At 44.7% G+C, this 9879-nt stretch overlaps 24 non-coding genes across 24 annotated transcripts; all 24 read right to left on the minus strand.

The window, feature by feature from the left end:
* Positions 1 to 3724: 3724 nt before the first annotated feature.
* LOC129418096 (5S ribosomal RNA) lies at positions 3725 to 3843 on the minus strand. The gene has a single exon (XR_008635981.1). It is a non-coding gene; the product is annotated as a 5S ribosomal RNA (ribosomal RNA).
* A 141-nt stretch (positions 3844 to 3984) lies between these two features.
* Positions 3985 to 4103, minus strand: LOC129418157 (5S ribosomal RNA). The gene has a single exon (XR_008636007.1). It is a non-coding gene; the product is annotated as a 5S ribosomal RNA (ribosomal RNA).
* A 141-nt stretch (positions 4104 to 4244) lies between these two features.
* Positions 4245 to 4363, minus strand: LOC141355646 (5S ribosomal RNA). The gene has a single exon (XR_012362080.1). It is a non-coding gene; the product is annotated as a 5S ribosomal RNA (ribosomal RNA).
* A 141-nt stretch (positions 4364 to 4504) lies between these two features.
* On the minus strand, positions 4505 to 4623 carry LOC141355648 (5S ribosomal RNA). The gene has a single exon (XR_012362082.1). It is a non-coding gene; the product is annotated as a 5S ribosomal RNA (ribosomal RNA).
* Positions 4624 to 4764: 141 nt separating this feature from the next.
* LOC129419287 (5S ribosomal RNA) lies at positions 4765 to 4883 on the minus strand. Its single transcript, XR_008636420.1, has one exon. It is a non-coding gene; the product is annotated as a 5S ribosomal RNA (ribosomal RNA).
* A 141-nt stretch (positions 4884 to 5024) lies between these two features.
* LOC141355649 (5S ribosomal RNA) lies at positions 5025 to 5143 on the minus strand. The gene has a single exon (XR_012362083.1). It is a non-coding gene; the product is annotated as a 5S ribosomal RNA (ribosomal RNA).
* Positions 5144 to 5272: 129 nt separating this feature from the next.
* On the minus strand, positions 5273 to 5391 carry LOC141355650 (5S ribosomal RNA). The gene has a single exon (XR_012362084.1). It is a non-coding gene; the product is annotated as a 5S ribosomal RNA (ribosomal RNA).
* A 141-nt stretch (positions 5392 to 5532) lies between these two features.
* On the minus strand, positions 5533 to 5651 carry LOC129419260 (5S ribosomal RNA). The gene has a single exon (XR_008636415.1). It is a non-coding gene; the product is annotated as a 5S ribosomal RNA (ribosomal RNA).
* A 141-nt stretch (positions 5652 to 5792) lies between these two features.
* On the minus strand, positions 5793 to 5911 carry LOC129417000 (5S ribosomal RNA). Its single transcript, XR_012362085.1, has one exon. It is a non-coding gene; the product is annotated as a 5S ribosomal RNA (ribosomal RNA).
* Positions 5912 to 6052: 141 nt separating this feature from the next.
* On the minus strand, positions 6053 to 6171 carry LOC129419252 (5S ribosomal RNA). The gene has a single exon (XR_008636413.1). It is a non-coding gene; the product is annotated as a 5S ribosomal RNA (ribosomal RNA).
* A 141-nt stretch (positions 6172 to 6312) lies between these two features.
* Positions 6313 to 6431, minus strand: LOC129415810 (5S ribosomal RNA). The gene has a single exon (XR_008635006.2). It is a non-coding gene; the product is annotated as a 5S ribosomal RNA (ribosomal RNA).
* Positions 6432 to 6572: 141 nt separating this feature from the next.
* On the minus strand, positions 6573 to 6691 carry LOC141355651 (5S ribosomal RNA). Its single transcript, XR_012362086.1, has one exon. It is a non-coding gene; the product is annotated as a 5S ribosomal RNA (ribosomal RNA).
* Positions 6692 to 6820: 129 nt separating this feature from the next.
* On the minus strand, positions 6821 to 6939 carry LOC141355652 (5S ribosomal RNA). Its single transcript, XR_012362087.1, has one exon. It is a non-coding gene; the product is annotated as a 5S ribosomal RNA (ribosomal RNA).
* Positions 6940 to 7080: 141 nt separating this feature from the next.
* Positions 7081 to 7199, minus strand: LOC129417214 (5S ribosomal RNA). Its single transcript, XR_012362089.1, has one exon. It is a non-coding gene; the product is annotated as a 5S ribosomal RNA (ribosomal RNA).
* A 141-nt stretch (positions 7200 to 7340) lies between these two features.
* Positions 7341 to 7459, minus strand: LOC141355654 (5S ribosomal RNA). Its single transcript, XR_012362090.1, has one exon. It is a non-coding gene; the product is annotated as a 5S ribosomal RNA (ribosomal RNA).
* A 141-nt stretch (positions 7460 to 7600) lies between these two features.
* Positions 7601 to 7719, minus strand: LOC129416454 (5S ribosomal RNA). The gene has a single exon (XR_008635375.2). It is a non-coding gene; the product is annotated as a 5S ribosomal RNA (ribosomal RNA).
* Positions 7720 to 7860: 141 nt separating this feature from the next.
* On the minus strand, positions 7861 to 7979 carry LOC129414250 (5S ribosomal RNA). The gene has a single exon (XR_008634296.1). It is a non-coding gene; the product is annotated as a 5S ribosomal RNA (ribosomal RNA).
* A 141-nt stretch (positions 7980 to 8120) lies between these two features.
* LOC141355655 (5S ribosomal RNA) lies at positions 8121 to 8239 on the minus strand. Its single transcript, XR_012362091.1, has one exon. It is a non-coding gene; the product is annotated as a 5S ribosomal RNA (ribosomal RNA).
* A 141-nt stretch (positions 8240 to 8380) lies between these two features.
* Positions 8381 to 8499, minus strand: LOC129415554 (5S ribosomal RNA). Its single transcript, XR_008634893.2, has one exon. It is a non-coding gene; the product is annotated as a 5S ribosomal RNA (ribosomal RNA).
* Positions 8500 to 8640: 141 nt separating this feature from the next.
* On the minus strand, positions 8641 to 8759 carry LOC129414244 (5S ribosomal RNA). The gene has a single exon (XR_008634294.1). It is a non-coding gene; the product is annotated as a 5S ribosomal RNA (ribosomal RNA).
* Positions 8760 to 8900: 141 nt separating this feature from the next.
* Positions 8901 to 9019, minus strand: LOC129419216 (5S ribosomal RNA). Its single transcript, XR_008636404.1, has one exon. It is a non-coding gene; the product is annotated as a 5S ribosomal RNA (ribosomal RNA).
* Positions 9020 to 9160: 141 nt separating this feature from the next.
* LOC129414241 (5S ribosomal RNA) lies at positions 9161 to 9279 on the minus strand. Its single transcript, XR_012362092.1, has one exon. It is a non-coding gene; the product is annotated as a 5S ribosomal RNA (ribosomal RNA).
* Positions 9280 to 9420: 141 nt separating this feature from the next.
* LOC129416117 (5S ribosomal RNA) lies at positions 9421 to 9539 on the minus strand. Its single transcript, XR_012362093.1, has one exon. It is a non-coding gene; the product is annotated as a 5S ribosomal RNA (ribosomal RNA).
* A 141-nt stretch (positions 9540 to 9680) lies between these two features.
* LOC129415769 (5S ribosomal RNA) lies at positions 9681 to 9799 on the minus strand. The gene has a single exon (XR_008634996.2). It is a non-coding gene; the product is annotated as a 5S ribosomal RNA (ribosomal RNA).
* Between the last annotated feature and the right edge of the window lie 80 nt (positions 9800 to 9879).

The following is a 9879-nucleotide window of genomic DNA, read 5'->3' on the forward strand; positions in this document are numbered from 1 at the left end:
TTATAAAACCATTACCTTTTGTACTTTCAGCTAATCATATGAAATATCACATTAAAAAGTAAATCTGATAACATCAATAAAATACCTTTTTAGTTCTACTTTAAGTAATAGTATTAGCAGTACTGTTACTTGTGTACATGTTTTGCATCTCCTGGTTTTCCAGTGTTTAGTCCCCTGTACAGTTTGAAAAGAAGAAACTAATCTGAATCTGTTTCTGTTTTATTACAACAAATAGAAATCATGGATGTGGAGGGACACAAGTGCGTGACAAGAGTTTCTCTGTGAAGTCCAACCTGACTCGGCACATGCAGCTTCATCTTCCAAAGGAACATGTGTGTGAAGTGTGTGGGAAAAGCTTCTCAGTGAAAAAGCATCTGAGCAGCCACCAAAAACAACACCTGTACCCATGCATCCGTCTGTACAGGCAGGGAAAGGCCAAGCTGCAGTGTATGGATGGATCTGCATCGTCTCAGAAGAGCATCCTGTCCTTTGTCAAAGCTGTTGGTACTTACACCCTTCCTTGTGCCCGTGTGCTGAGGCGTGCGCACATGATCATGGAGATGGAGAAGATGTCTGGAGAAATCCTCTGCATTGATGGCACAAAAAAGGTATGTGTATTGTATAAATTCATGAAGTTCAGCAGACTTAATATTTGTTTAGTCACTTTAAAATGACTTGAGCAAACCTATTGTTTTGAATAAGGGACTTTGGCCTCACTGTTCAGCGTTCAAATGTGATTGATACAAAATGTACATGCATTGTAATTCATTATATTGGGCAGACAGGTTATTCATAGAAACTATCAAATGAATGTTCTGCTTTGTGTTTTCCAGGTCCTTAAGAAGATATATGGTGATGGCCAGGGCACCATGCAGTATATCACCAGTGTGCTGAACGAGTGGGGCCAGTTCTTGACCACAGTGGTGGTGGCAGCTGAGTCTGAGGGGTGCTACAGACGTATGGCCAAAGGTCTGATGGCCCTCTTTGAATGAGCTAGGGCTCCTGCACCAGCTGTCATATATGCAGATAACAACTGTTGTCGGTAGGTAATAACACATACATATACCCTGATAATATTTGTCAAAAAAACAAACAAAGAACACATGCTGAAAATTTTTATTGTGACAGTGCTTCATCCTTCCTGGAGAATCTGTTCAGGGACTGGGCACAGAAGGGCACTGTGATCCGACACTGGCTGCACGCTGGGATGCTGTTGTCATCAAACAGAGCCATGCCAACTATGGGGTGTTTATGAGTGCCCTTGCAAGTGCAGTGCTGGCCTACAACAAGAATGATATGATGCTCCTCAACTGCCCAATCTGAATGCCAAGGCTAACTACAGGGCAACCGTAATGCCAAAGGTGAAACCCCACCAACGAAGAACCAGAAGAAGAACCAATGCCAGCAGCTCCTACTCTGTCAGAATCCCTTCCAGCTCCAGATCGACCTCAGGTTCAGCACCAGAGCCTATGTCATGCAGCTGGAAATAGGCATGATCAGAAGCGGAGGTAAGCTGTAAAACCCTTAGCAACCAAACGTATAAACATAAACATAGAATGAGACAAAGTTTGAGATCAGTTTCTTGTTTTTATGTGAGCTTTCATGCATATTACACATTGGAACGTTCTTGTTCACGGTCAGGGACTATTTTTTCTAGCGGAAGAAATGCTTTTACTGATATAACTTCATTAAAGTTGCACTAACACATTTTTTAACTTTAATATTGTGTGGTAACTTTTTTATAAAAGCAATAAGGTACTTGAGGCAAGTGCTGTGTCGTGAATAAGTGACACGAAGCGGAGTGCCTGCAACCCCTTCAGCCGTTACTTATTCACGATACAGCACAGCCTCTCATACCTTATTGCTTACATGTGAACATAACTGAATTCATCAGCTGAATGGTTTAAACTTAAACACAACAAACCATGTAAATTGATAGTCATACCCATTATTTCTTATGAATTAAACTCATCATGGCATGTATGATTTATTTTTGCAGGATAGATGTGGAAGAGTTTGTGAAGCGGCCCATTCAACCTAAACCCCCTGTGGCCACGTACATCCCATCCAGAGCGTCAAAAGCACCTGTCCTTGTAGTGGTTCCTGCATAGCCACAGGGACCATCCATGATGCTCTGTTGGGCATCCAGCAGTCAAGGGTTCATACCTTTCGCACCGCCTCCTGCGCTGACATCCAGACCAATCAAGCCTCATAAATCCCCGAAGCCTTGTGGGGCCTACCAAGTACCCCAGTGTGGTGGGCAGGTACACGCCGTCCAAAGACAAGGCTGCTGAAAGTAGCCGAAAAATATTTACGTATTGCCCAGCAACTAGAAAGTCCACCACTTCAGGTTTTGAAGGTGTTGTGTTCAACAGTTTCGAACACTTCAAAAGTGTAGTAGATGAAGAACTAAAAATGAAGACAAATAACAATTAGAGGGCCAACTACATCCCCCAAATCACAATAGCAGATTTCTGGGGTATGGCTTGTACCTGGTTCAGACCTGGATCAGACCTAGTTTACTTCATCCCCTTGTATATATTGTACACAGTATTGGGGAAAGTAACTTTCCCCAACACTGATTGTACTTATATTGTATATTGTTCAATGTGTACATGTATAAATCTTAAAAAGAATCCTGTAAATAATAACTTATTAGTACCTATTTAGCTATTTTCTGCTAAATTACTTAATAATTAATGTAAATTCTATTCTGTTTACCTTGTGACCTGTGTTATTGTTATTATTGTTGTGTTGTTTATTTATTTCTATAGATATATATTGTTGAACAAATAAAAAAAAGAATGTTTCCGAATATATGATTCCTCTCTCTTGTTCTCCATTTGTCCACTTAATAGAGGTAAAGACTGTCACATGAAACTGTATTGAGTATAGCAGAGGCTGAATTACTTACCAGTATGGTAAAGATTAAGTATTTTTCTAAAATTCCATTAAGGCCATTTTATGTGTACATTTTTCATGCTTTCTAGAGACGAATAGGGCATATAGAGTGAATAATATCTCAGATATGAGCAAATTACACTTTATTCAAGTAGCCTTAATATAGCTTCTTAGATTTTTTCAGTGATCTTGCAAACATTGTAACTAAAAGTCTCAAGTTTATTTGTAAAGTGCATCCATTCAAACATCAAATAGATATGAGCAAAAACATTTGTTACATTGCTTGTTTTTTTTATTGTTTTCTTTAAAGCATGATGTATGTTACATTAAGTGACAGACATCATATTATACTTAATAAAACATTGAAGTCAAAGATTCTAGTCTTCATGGTCTTACTCACAAAAACATAAAAAGAACAGTAAATTTAGAATTGATGTTCTGAAGTGAGAAAACATTGACCTCTATTTGGCCCCCCCAATATCTAACACATCTCCTCCCTCCACCGTCCTACTGATCTATTTACCTGGCTTTTTCCAAGGTGATCGGGACCCAGGATAGGGACTTGGAGGGGTCATGAGCCATTCCCAGGCGGTCTCCCATCCAAGTACTAACCAGGCCCGACCCTGCTTGGCTTCCGAGATCAGACGAGAGCGGGCGTGCTCAGGGTGGTGTGGCCGTAAGCGAGCGCTGACTCGATTCGAGAGCCACTTCAAGACTAATGTGGCAACGCCATGCCATCGGCGAACGCTTACAGAAAGGATGCATTTCTGGAAAAAAATTATATGAATAAATAATTAAATAATTAATTAAATAAAGAATTAAATGCTTACAGCACCTGGTATTCCCAGGCGGTCTCCCATCCAAGTACTAACCAGGCCCGACCCTGCTTGGCTTCCGAGATCAGACGAGAGCGGGCGTGCTCAGGGTGGTGTGGCCGTAAGCGAGCGCTGACTCGATTCGAGAGCCACTTCAAGACTAATGTGGCAACGCCATGCCATCGGCGAACGCTTACAGAAAGGATGCATTTCTGGAAAAAAATTATATGAATAAATAATTAAATAATTAATTAAATAAAGAATTAAATGCTTACAGCACCTGGTATTCCCAGGCGGTCTCCCATCCAAGTACTAACCAGGCCCGACCCTGCTTGGCTTCCGAGATCAGACGAGAGCGGGCGTGCTCAGGGTGGTGTGGCCGTAAGCGAGCGCTGACTCGATTCGAGAGCCACTTCAAGACTAATGTGGCAACGCCATGCCATCGGCGAACGCTTACAGAAAGGATGCATTTCTGGAAAAAAATTATATGAATAAATAATTAAATAATTAATTAAATAAAGAATTAAATGCTTACAGCACCTGGTATTCCCAGGCGGTCTCCCATCCAAGTACTAACCAGGCCCGACCCTGCTTGGCTTCCGAGATCAGACGAGAGCGGGCGTGCTCAGGGTGGTGTGGCCGTAAGCGAGCGCTGACTCGATTCGAGAGCCACTTCAAGACTAATGTGGCAACGCCATGCCATCGGCGAACGCTTACAGAAAGGATGCATTTCTGGAAAAAAATTATATGAATAAATAATTAAATAATTAATTAAATAAAGAATTAAATGCTTACAGCACCTGGTATTCCCAGGCGGTCTCCCATCCAAGTACTAACCAGGCCCGACCCTGCTTGGCTTCCGAGATCAGACGAGAGCGGGCGTGCTCAGGGTGGTGTGGCCGTAAGCGAGCGCTGACTCGATTCGAGAGCCACTTCAAGACTAATGTGGCAACGCCATGCCATCGGCGAACGCTTACAGAAAGGATGCATTTCTGGAAAAAAATTATATGAATAAATAATTAAATAATTAATTAAATAAAGAATTAAATGCTTACAGCACCTGGTATTCCCAGGCGGTCTCCCATCCAAGTACTAACCAGGCCCGACCCTGCTTGGCTTCCGAGATCAGACGAGAGCGGGCGTGCTCAGGGTGGTGTGGCCGTAAGCGAGCGCTGACTCGATTCGAGAGCCACTTCAAGACTAATGTGGCAACGCCATGCCATCGGCGAACGCTTACAGAAAGGATGCATTTCTGGAAAAAAATTATATGAATAAATAATTAAATAATTAATTAAATAAAGAATTAAATGCTTACAGCACCTGGTATTCCCAGGCGGTCTCCCATCCAAGTACTAACCAGGCCCGACCCTGCTTGGCTTCCGAGATCAGACGAGAGCGGGCGTGCTCAGGGTGGTGTGGCCGTAAGCGAGCGCTGACTCGATTCGAGAGCCACTTCAAGACTAATGTGGCAACGCCATGCCATCGGCGAACGCTTACAGAAAGGATGCATTTCTGGAAAAAAATTATATGAATAAATAATTAAATAATTAATTAAATGCTTACAGCACCTGGTATTCCCAGGCGGTCTCCCATCCAAGTACTAACCAGGCCCGACCCTGCTTGGCTTCCGAGATCAGACGAGAGCGGGCGTGCTCAGGGTGGTGTGGCCGTAAGCGAGCGCTGACTCGATTCGAGAGCCACTTCAAGACTAATGTGGCAACGCCATGCCATCGGCGAACGCTTACAGAAAGGATGCATTTCTGGAAAAAAATTATATGAATAAATAATTAAATAATTAATTAAATAAAGAATTAAATGCTTACAGCACCTGGTATTCCCAGGCGGTCTCCCATCCAAGTACTAACCAGGCCCGACCCTGCTTGGCTTCCGAGATCAGACGAGAGCGGGCGTGCTCAGGGTGGTGTGGCCGTAAGCGAGCGCTGACTCGATTCGAGAGCCACTTCAAGACTAATGTGGCAACGCCATGCCATCGGCGAACGCTTACAGAAAGGATGCATTTCTGGAAAAAAATTATATGAATAAATAATTAAATAATTAATTAAATAAAGAATTAAATGCTTACAGCACCTGGTATTCCCAGGCGGTCTCCCATCCAAGTACTAACCAGGCCCGACCCTGCTTGGCTTCCGAGATCAGACGAGAGCGGGCGTGCTCAGGGTGGTGTGGCCGTAAGCGAGCGCTGACTCGATTCGAGAGCCACTTCAAGACTAATGTGGCAACGCCATGCCATCGGCGAACGCTTACAGAAAGGATGCATTTCTGGAAAAAAATTATATGAATAAATAATTAAATAATTAATTAAATAAAGAATTAAATGCTTACAGCACCTGGTATTCCCAGGCGGTCTCCCATCCAAGTACTAACCAGGCCCGACCCTGCTTGGCTTCCGAGATCAGACGAGAGCGGGCGTGCTCAGGGTGGTGTGGCCGTAAGCGAGCGCTGACTCGATTCGAGAGCCACTTCAAGACTAATGTGGCAACGCCATGCCATCGGCGAACGCTTACAGAAAGGATGCATTTCTGGAAAAAAATTATATGAATAAATAATTAAATAATTAATTAAATAAAGAATTAAATGCTTACAGCACCTGGTATTCCCAGGCGGTCTCCCATCCAAGTACTAACCAGGCCCGACCCTGCTTGGCTTCCGAGATCAGACGAGAGCGGGCGTGCTCAGGGTGGTGTGGCCGTAAGCGAGCGCTGACTCGATTCGAGAGCCACTTCAAGACTAATGTGGCAACGCCATGCCATCGGCGAACGCTTACAGAAAGGATGCATTTCTGGAAAAAAATTATATGAATAAATAATTAAATAATTAATTAAATAAAGAATTAAATGCTTACAGCACCTGGTATTCCCAGGCGGTCTCCCATCCAAGTACTAACCAGGCCCGACCCTGCTTGGCTTCCGAGATCAGACGAGAGCGGGCGTGCTCAGGGTGGTGTGGCCGTAAGCGAGCGCTGACTCGATTCGAGAGCCACTTCAAGACTAATGTGGCAACGCCATGCCATCGGCGAACGCTTACAGAAAGGATGCATTTCTGGAAAAAAATTATATGAATAAATAATTAAATAATTAATTAAATGCTTACAGCACCTGGTATTCCCAGGCGGTCTCCCATCCAAGTACTAACCAGGCCCGACCCTGCTTGGCTTCCGAGATCAGACGAGAGCGGGCGTGCTCAGGGTGGTGTGGCCGTAAGCGAGCGCTGACTCGATTCGAGAGCCACTTCAAGACTAATGTGGCAACGCCATGCCATCGGCGAACGCTTACAGAAAGGATGCATTTCTGGAAAAAAATTATATGAATAAATAATTAAATAATTAATTAAATAAAGAATTAAATGCTTACAGCACCTGGTATTCCCAGGCGGTCTCCCATCCAAGTACTAACCAGGCCCGACCCTGCTTGGCTTCCGAGATCAGACGAGAGCGGGCGTGCTCAGGGTGGTGTGGCCGTAAGCGAGCGCTGACTCGATTCGAGAGCCACTTCAAGACTAATGTGGCAACGCCATGCCATCGGCGAACGCTTACAGAAAGGATGCATTTCTGGAAAAAAATTATATGAATAAATAATTAAATAATTAATTAAATAAAGAATTAAATGCTTACAGCACCTGGTATTCCCAGGCGGTCTCCCATCCAAGTACTAACCAGGCCCGACCCTGCTTGGCTTCCGAGATCAGACGAGAGCGGGCGTGCTCAGGGTGGTGTGGCCGTAAGCGAGCGCTGACTCGATTCGAGAGCCACTTCAAGACTAATGTGGCAACGCCATGCCATCGGCGAACGCTTACAGAAAGGATGCATTTCTGGAAAAAAATTATATGAATAAATAATTAAATAATTAATTAAATAAAGAATTAAATGCTTACAGCACCTGGTATTCCCAGGCGGTCTCCCATCCAAGTACTAACCAGGCCCGACCCTGCTTGGCTTCCGAGATCAGACGAGAGCGGGCGTGCTCAGGGTGGTGTGGCCGTAAGCGAGCGCTGACTCGATTCGAGAGCCACTTCAAGACTAATGTGGCAACGCCATGCCATCGGCGAACGCTTACAGAAAGGATGCATTTCTGGAAAAAAATTATATGAATAAATAATTAAATAATTAATTAAATAAAGAATTAAATGCTTACAGCACCTGGTATTCCCAGGCGGTCTCCCATCCAAGTACTAACCAGGCCCGACCCTGCTTGGCTTCCGAGATCAGACGAGAGCGGGCGTGCTCAGGGTGGTGTGGCCGTAAGCGAGCGCTGACTCGATTCGAGAGCCACTTCAAGACTAATGTGGCAACGCCATGCCATCGGCGAACGCTTACAGAAAGGATGCATTTCTGGAAAAAAATTATATGAATAAATAATTAAATAATTAATTAAATAAAGAATTAAATGCTTACAGCACCTGGTATTCCCAGGCGGTCTCCCATCCAAGTACTAACCAGGCCCGACCCTGCTTGGCTTCCGAGATCAGACGAGAGCGGGCGTGCTCAGGGTGGTGTGGCCGTAAGCGAGCGCTGACTCGATTCGAGAGCCACTTCAAGACTAATGTGGCAACGCCATGCCATCGGCGAACGCTTACAGAAAGGATGCATTTCTGGAAAAAAATTATATGAATAAATAATTAAATAATTAATTAAATAAAGAATTAAATGCTTACAGCACCTGGTATTCCCAGGCGGTCTCCCATCCAAGTACTAACCAGGCCCGACCCTGCTTGGCTTCCGAGATCAGACGAGAGCGGGCGTGCTCAGGGTGGTGTGGCCGTAAGCGAGCGCTGACTCGATTCGAGAGCCACTTCAAGACTAATGTGGCAACGCCATGCCATCGGCGAACGCTTACAGAAAGGATGCATTTCTGGAAAACAATTATATGAATAAATAATTAAATAATTAATTAAATAAAGAATTAAATGCTTACAGCACCTGGTATTCCCAGGCGGTCTCCCATCCAAGTACTAACCAGGCCCGACCCTGCTTGGCTTCCGAGATCAGACGAGAGCGGGCGTGCTCAGGGTGGTGTGGCCGTAAGCGAGCGCTGACTCGATTCGAGAGCCACTTCAAGACTAATGTGGCAACGCCATGCCATCGGCGAACGCTTACAGAAAGGATGCATTTCTGGAAAAAAATTATATGAATAAATAATTAAATAATTAATTAAATAAAGAATTAAATGCTTACAGCACCTGGTATTCCCAGGCGGTCTCCCATCCAAGTACTAACCAGGCCCGACCCTGCTTGGCTTCCGAGATCAGACGAGAGCGGGCGTGCTCAGGGTGGTGTGGCCGTAAGCGAGCGCTGACTCGATTCGAGAGCCACTTCAAGACTAATGTGGCAACGCCATGCCATCGGCGAACGCTTACAGAAAGGATGCATTTCTGGAAAAAAATTATATGAATAAATAATTAAATAATTAATTAAATAAAGAATTAAATGCTTACAGCACCTGGTATTCCCAGGCGGTCTCCCATCCAAGTACTAACCAGGCCCGACCCTGCTTGGCTTCCGAGATCAGACGAGAGCGGGCGTGCTCAGGGTGGTGTGGCCGTAAGCGAGCGCTGACTCGATTCGAGAGCCACTTCAAGACTAATGTGGCAACGCCATGCCATCGGCGAACGCTTACAGAAAGGATGCATTTCTGGAAAAAAATTATATGAATAAATAATTAAATAATTAATTAAATAAAGAATTAAATGCTTACAGCACCTGGTATTCCCAGGCGGTCTCCCATCCAAGTACTAACCAGGCCCGACCCTGCTTGGCTTCCGAGATCAGACGAGAGCGGGCGTGCTCAGGGTGGTGTGGCCGTAAGCGAGCGCTGACTCGATTCGAGAGCCACTTCAAGACTAATGTGGCAACGCCATGCCATCGGCGAACGCTTACAGAAAGGATGCATTTCTGGAAAAAAATTATATGAATAAATAATTAAATAATTAATTAAATAAAGAATTAAATGCTTACAGCACCTGGTATTCCCAGGCGGTCTCCCATCCAAGTACTAACCAGGCCCGACCCTGCTTGGCTTCCGAGATCAGACGAGAGCGGGCGTGCTCAGGGTGGTGTGGCCGTAAGCGAGCGCTGACTCGATTCGAGAGCCACTTCAAGACTAATGTGGCAACGCCATGCCATCGGCGAACGCTTACAGAAAGGATG

Source organism: Misgurnus anguillicaudatus, chromosome 21 (assembly GCF_027580225.2).
Source record: "Misgurnus anguillicaudatus chromosome 21, ASM2758022v2, whole genome shotgun sequence".
Lineage (NCBI taxonomy): Eukaryota > Metazoa > Chordata > Actinopteri > Cypriniformes > Cobitidae > Misgurnus > Misgurnus anguillicaudatus.